Here is a 7,239-nt window from a genome sequence, read left to right as displayed (position 1 = left end):
GGGGGATATGGAATGATGTGGCATTAGGTCAAAAATTAAGTGGATCTAGTAACTATGGAATGATAAAGGAAGAATACGATAAAAATGAGAAATGGATGAGATTGCATTTATTCAAGTGCTACAGATATGCTATGATTCCAGAACATTATGTAAGCACGACGTCAAGAAAAAGAAGTAAGGATTCCTGCTCGGGATGTTATTGATAAATAAGGAGCAAGTACGTGAGGTAAGTTAAGACAAAGGAAATAACCCAAGAAAGATTACGCGGAATATGGATATGATGATGGGCCAACGAGTAGTTAGTAGTTGATTCAGGAAGAGCCTAGTCATGACTAGACAAGAAGTTACAGACAAATCAACAGATCATGCAAGATAAATGTAGTAAACCCTAACATGGAGAATTCAGCCTCGCAGTAATGTCATTATAATACTTGAGATATATTCAAATAGGAGTCAGGGTAGTTAAAGGTACCGTATAAGTATTACGGGGATAAAAGAAAGTGTCACTGGGAAGACAGTTAAAATATCAGTTCAAAAGAAACCCTACAAGCATAAGGACACGGAGGTAAGCAACTATGGATAATTATAGGCAAAGAAGGACATCAAAAGGTCCGCAATAAGCTCACAACTTTACAAGAGTCAATGGTTTTCCCTAAGTACTACAACGAAAGACTAGCTGAGAAAATAAGGGAGAAGGCTTCAACCTAAGCACAAGGACCTAAAGAGGAAATGGTCGTGTAACAACAGTCTCACAACAATATTATAAGTATTCCAAAAGAAAGTGGCACCTACCGTGGCTAATGAAGGGAAGTAAAATTAAAAGTAATATTCAGAATCATATGAGTTGCACAAAAACTCTGGCATGTGTGGGCACTAAGATAAGCTAAATATGGATGCAACAAGGGGGCATAACGACCAGGAAAAGTAATAGCTTACGTTGAAAGAAAGCTAAGATGGAACGAAAGAAATTATTCGATCAATGATCCAGAGTTGGTTATGTTATGAACACACTTAAGGTTCAGATTTTTACACATGCAGCATATACAGCCGTAGAAGATTCTGGTATACGTTAAAAGAAAGAATTGAGCCTAGGTCATAAACGAAGAACTAAATTGTTAAAGAATTGTATCATGCATATTCCTTAGCGCCCATGAAAGGCTAAATAATATAACTAATACCATGAACCCCAAATCGGGAGATAACTTAAGTCGACATAAAGACCGATTAGAAGAAGGAGGAAACTAAAGAGTTACATCAATGAAGTAAATCAGGAATCTGATTATTGGACCCAAAAGTTAGAGGAATCATGATTAAAAACATAGCAGAATCACTCTTAATATTAGAGGTGCAAGAGAGATATCACAACAACCATATTCTATAACGGCTTTATGATAAAGCCAATTAGAAAGCTCCCACCGGATTTTATAGGCACCAGAGGTAAAAGTATTATAATAGAGCTTCAAATGGTGGATGTGATTTATAGCTATGTGGGAGGGAGGTGATGAAAGAGAGAGAGAAGAATATGAGGTGATATTTTAAAATAAGTAAGGTAAGGTGAACAACGTAAGAAATACTCGAGTATATAAGGATGAGAGGAGTCCATACTTCAGGTAAAAGACTAGAAGAGCTGGATTCAGTATCTAGGAATGATAGCAACATCGTCAGTGGCATACCTTCCAGCCTATGGTTTCTAAGTACCGAAAGGTCTAATTAGAGAGTAAAAGAAGAGTTAGAGACGATGCAATGTCTCACTTGATGTTCCAGAAAAGCATAAGGGAATCGATCGTAAACTAAAGTATGATAGAACGACAAGGTTTTAGAAAGACAAGATTAAGGATAAGGAGAAGGCAAGTGAGAAGGTGACGAAAATGGATAAGTCCTCGGGATTAAGCCCGTGAAAACAAAGGAGCTGATGGTTCCTCTCAGTTATAGAAAACTCAATATAGCCTGAATGAACTCAAAGAAGTCTATGACTAGTAGCATTTAGAAGAGATGGGATGCTGTCCTGATAGCATAATGAGGGTGTAATTGTGATAAATAAAGGATGACATTTGGGCTTTTGCTTGAGTAATGATTTGAAGAAGAAAAAAAAGGGGGAAGAGGATTTTATGAATTGTAAGGGACTAAAATACCCATATAAGGTGAGTCACATTAGGATGCTATAAAGTATGGTTATGGAACTATAGTATCACCCCTAGGTGGATTAATCTAATTATTTCAAATGTCCCAATTGAGACGTGAGCCCTAGCGGCAGTGTTACATAAAAGATCAAGTTATCAGTGGTAGATGATGAATCAACATTAAGGTAAATCAACAATAGATGGATAAAAGTTCACATTATGAGATAAGATTAGACCATCAGTCTTAAGGATAAGTAATGAGAGTAACCTGAAGTTGGTTGCATACCTTAGTAACGATAGATCGAAATAAGAATTATAGTATAGTATGACCTGTAGATGCAGTAAAGTCATACGAATAGATAACTAGGTCTATGAAATAAGATATAGCCATATTCGCAAGTTCTACAAAGTACCGAGCGAAGAACTTCAGTACACCTATAGATGCCCAGAGAGGCATCCTATTAAGCCTTGTATATGTTTGCAAAGTAAGGCCTAGAGATTGGCTAAAAGCTGGAGGAAAAAGGAGAGAAGAGTCGCATATGCACACTTACAAGGTCAGTATCGTAGAGGCTGCATGATAGAAGGTAGTAACAATTACGAGATTGGAAGGAATTTGATAACAAGTCATGGCGTGAGAAAGAGGCCAGAAGGGGGGAATGCCTTGGCCTTTGGATTTATTCACAGAACAACTGCCTAAATGACAAGGAGAGTATTAAGGTGTTCACAAGAGCTATAAGTTATGAAAATAATAAGAGCATCAGTCAATATCCGAGGACAAATGTTCCAAAGGGGGGAATGATGTTACGACCCGCAATATTACGTTGATATTACATCCCGTAGTACTACATTATGATGATGCTACGCTTTGTAGTATTAAATTACGACTATGTTGCACCCTGTCGCATTGTACATTAAATTTGTCGTAAGGAAAATGACATCAGTCTAAGGAAAAGATTATTTGGAGATTATAAGTATTATGCTATTTCAAACAAGTGATGAATAAATTCGTGAAGGTGAGAGGGGAAGCAAGTCAAAGAAAATGAATTTTCGTCCAAATCTGGCATGTTGAGATATAATACGGGCCGAGCATTAATACCTGATATTTATGGACTAGTACCATACAAGGTACCACATGACCATGATAGTAAGATATATAACGTGTGTGAAAAGTGAATAGTATTTTAAGTAAGTGGAAATAATTCTTAATTATGTGGGTAATTGGTTAATTATTAGGTAATGAGACATTACCTAGTTATTTAATAATTAGTGGTAGATTGATTAAAGTATTTGGATAAAGACTAAAGTAAAAACACGTGGCAGCCCCTTGAAACTCATTAATGACTCATCATTTGGCATGAAAGGTGGCCACTTAAATATTAGGTGTCATCTTTATTGGGAAGAGGGGCTAAATGCACACAAAGGGTGACAATTTACTACTTGAAAATGATACTACAAGTTATTTGACAAGAAATACTATATTGGTCTCAAAGGGGAACTTAGAGGTCAGATGGCAGGAAGACACGATGCAAACGAGATTTCTTAGCACCGTAGCAACGTGAGATTTTGCGACTCTAGAGGAGTACGGTGCAACCTTTTCAAGAATATTATACGAAATTTTCCCTACTCCAGATATGTTATAAGCTCTTCCTTTATTTTGGCATGATCTCGTTATTACACGAGTTTGATAACGAGGCATAAAGAAAAATTCATATTCCAAAATTTATGTATATTTTTCTAGTTTTGTAGGTTACAATATTCTCCTTGTCGGGAATTCATATTCAATTGAGTATTTTCTTCTTCTAGTCAAGAGAGAAGAGAGTTTATATATATAGTACTAAAGTATTTTCATTACAATAGAGCTATAATCCATGGGCAGGCCCCTATTGGGCAACCTCTGATCAGATGATAAGTTATATACCGAGTCTACTATGGCCGAGCACCTATGAGCGAGCTCAGTTGGTCGAGATACAGAACCTAGTATGGCTGGGCGCCCATGAGCGAGCCTACTATGGTAGAATAAGTTTATATATATACCGAGCCTTATAGGGTCAGACAACTATTTTTCTTACTATATTGAGAAAGTTGAGTCAGTATCAACAGGTGAGCATATTTTAGATTATCTTTGACTTTCAGTTATTATATTATCAGTTCAGTTTCAGCTTCCAGTATATTGCCTTACATACTCGGGACATTATTTCGTACTGGCGTCTCTTTTCTGGGGACGCTGCATCTCATGCGTGCAGGTTCAGACAGACATGCGGGTAGACCTCCTCATTAAGTGTTGCCTGAGTTTAGCTTAATCGGTAAGCTCTATGCCTTTTGGAGTTGCCGGGTCTATAGCTTTATGTACATCTTGTGTATATATGTATATATGTTATGAGTAGGTCGGGAAGCTATTCCGATCATAGTATATCCACCAGTAGAGGCATGTAGACATATCCTGTCAGTTAGTGCAATATGTTGGGCTTGTAGGCCTTGTATGTATATTTGGTTGGTTTGTCAACTATAATAATTATGACGGCCTTGTCGGCCCAACTTTATATTGATGTTTAGTCAGCATTCGCAGTTGTCTTGCAATATGGCCCTTGGCTAAAGTATGACATCACATGTTCAGAGTTCCTTAGTCGCAAGTTGGTACGCAAGGATAGGTGAGGCATTGCGTGCCAGTCTCGCCCCCAGGTTCGGGGCGTGATATAACCAACCCATAAATGGTCTTTGATTTATTTGGTTACCTTATTAAACCTCAAACTTGGCTATTAATTGATTCTCCCTAATTTAAGGGGTCTTTCCCTGATCCTGCTGTGTTAATTGATTGGGTTTAGCTCTAATTAACTGGTTAATTTGTTTGCATGCCTTATTTGTGAACTCTTAACTTTCTTTGACTTATTTGTTTACTTTGTTGAATGCTATATAAACCTCCCCATTCTGTTTTTTAGAACACACAAAAAACACACGGAAAGATACATAAAGAAACACCTACACACACATAAACTCTTACTCACACACTCACAACTGTAGTTCTTTCTGTTACTTCTATTTGCTATTCTGTCTAGCCGACTGAAAGCTAAGGCTAGACTCTTGGATTCCACTTGCCTTCACCTTCCTATTTGCTACCTCTTAACTGGTATGCCTCAATTTCTGTTATCATGCTCTCCTCTATATGCTATGTAGTCAGTTCATTATGAATTTCAACATGCTTCTGTTTGCTCTATGTTCTTGTTTATTGCTCTCTTAACTAGCATGCCTTAATTCCTGTTCACTTATCATGTTAGTATGATTAGTTAACTTTAGCATGTCTCTTTTTAGTCCATGACACTTGTTACTTGTTTATGAAAATAACATGTTTAAATTCTATTACCCCACCTGTTTTGTATGGCTGTTTGGCTAGTCATTTTAATTTCAGCATGTTTTCCTCTGCGTAATACCTATCTGCATGATTACAAAAATCGAGTTAAATCCAGCAATGTGAACTTTGTTTTGATTACCTGGTACCTATTCAGAAGTTATTTAGGGATTATGAATGTGTGTAGTCAGTTCTGTCTATGATTTAAGTGTTCCTGTTTTGTTGTGATTATTTAATTATTTGTATTTATATCTGAACCAATCTACTGGAATATGGTTCTGTTCTGTTTCTGTTCACTTCTGAAAAATCAAACTGCTTTCTTTCTGAAATTGTCCCCTACCCTTATACACTATTTTCAAACTTCTACTCTTAGTTATTTAACGTCCTACCACCCCCAGTGTGAGCATTGCCTAGGGTCCATGAGACTCATCCGAACTCTGACTCACTAGGGCTGGCCTTCCAAACTCTTTACAAAACTGTTTCTTTGAAAAGGTTCTGGTGTGAGCATTGTCCGGGGTCCATGAGGCCCTTGGGAACTTTGACACACCAGAAGCCCATTTGTGTGTTATGAACTACATGTGGACATTAGACTTGCTTGAAGGCCTGACTTCCAGGTTGACATTGGGCATGCCAAGGCTCCCTATAGTATAATAATTTTTTTCATTATGTAATTTATTCATAATGGTCTGTAATAATATAATAATCCTTGTAAAAATAGATATATGGTTGTCACACCTCCTTTTCCTACCACCCGAGGAAGGGGTATAAGGGAGTTTTTTCCATTTTCAGTGACAATCAAAACGGGATTATCTATTTAAAAATTCAGAGTCGCCACTTGGAATAATATATGGTGTCCCAAGTCACCGGTTTAAATCCCAAATCGAGGAAAGATTGACTCTGTTTTACAGTCCGCGAACACAGAAAGTTGGGTAAGGAATTCTATTAACCCGAGAGAAGGTGTTAGGCATTCTCGGGTTCCGTGGTTCTAGTACGGTCGCTCAACTATTATTATTGGCCTATTTATCTGATTTTAAAACATCTTTGAAACCTATGTGCATTTTATTCCTTTTTAAACCGCTTTTAATAATCCAATTGTCATACAACTAATTATTTGATTACACATTGCGAATCGTGTCACAGAAACCGTACCCACGATCCACAACATGTTTATTTTATTAACAAAATTAAATTGGGGTCGGGTCACATAAATGTACCCCCGGATTTTTAGAAATTAAGTGTCATGACCACGTCACGGGAACTGTACCCCGTAGCTCTGACAATTATTTAATTAACCCTCTTAAAGCAAACTACGAAAATTCAAGGCATTTTTACACTAGTTAAGATAACCAATATGAGGGCCATAGATTATGGATTTTGTTTGCGTATGGCGCACCTTAATTTATTAAAGGGAAAGTGTTCAACTACATGAACTACAAATATTCATATTTAAAACGAATTTTGAGATTAAGTATCACAAACTACGCCACGGGAACCGTACCCGTAATTGTAATAAATTAATTACGTTCCTAAAGCCACTAACGTATTTGAATTATTTTTCTAATCTTTGAAATTATTGCGAGGCCATGAATTAGGAAAATTATTGGAATGATATAAGACTCTAGCTAATAAGATTTAACTCAATTATGTGCAAATAACTATCCAAAGATAAGACAAAAACTACAATTAATTCTTATAACTAGTCATGCAACTATTTAACCTTGAATTACAAATGCTAAGACTAATGAACAGGAACAACCACTTTTTTTAAAAAAAACT

Source organism: Nicotiana sylvestris, chromosome 8 (assembly GCF_000393655.2).
Source record: "Nicotiana sylvestris chromosome 8, ASM39365v2, whole genome shotgun sequence".
Taxonomy (NCBI): Eukaryota; Viridiplantae; Streptophyta; class Magnoliopsida; order Solanales; family Solanaceae; genus Nicotiana; species Nicotiana sylvestris.
This window is presented reverse-complemented; position numbering follows the sequence as displayed.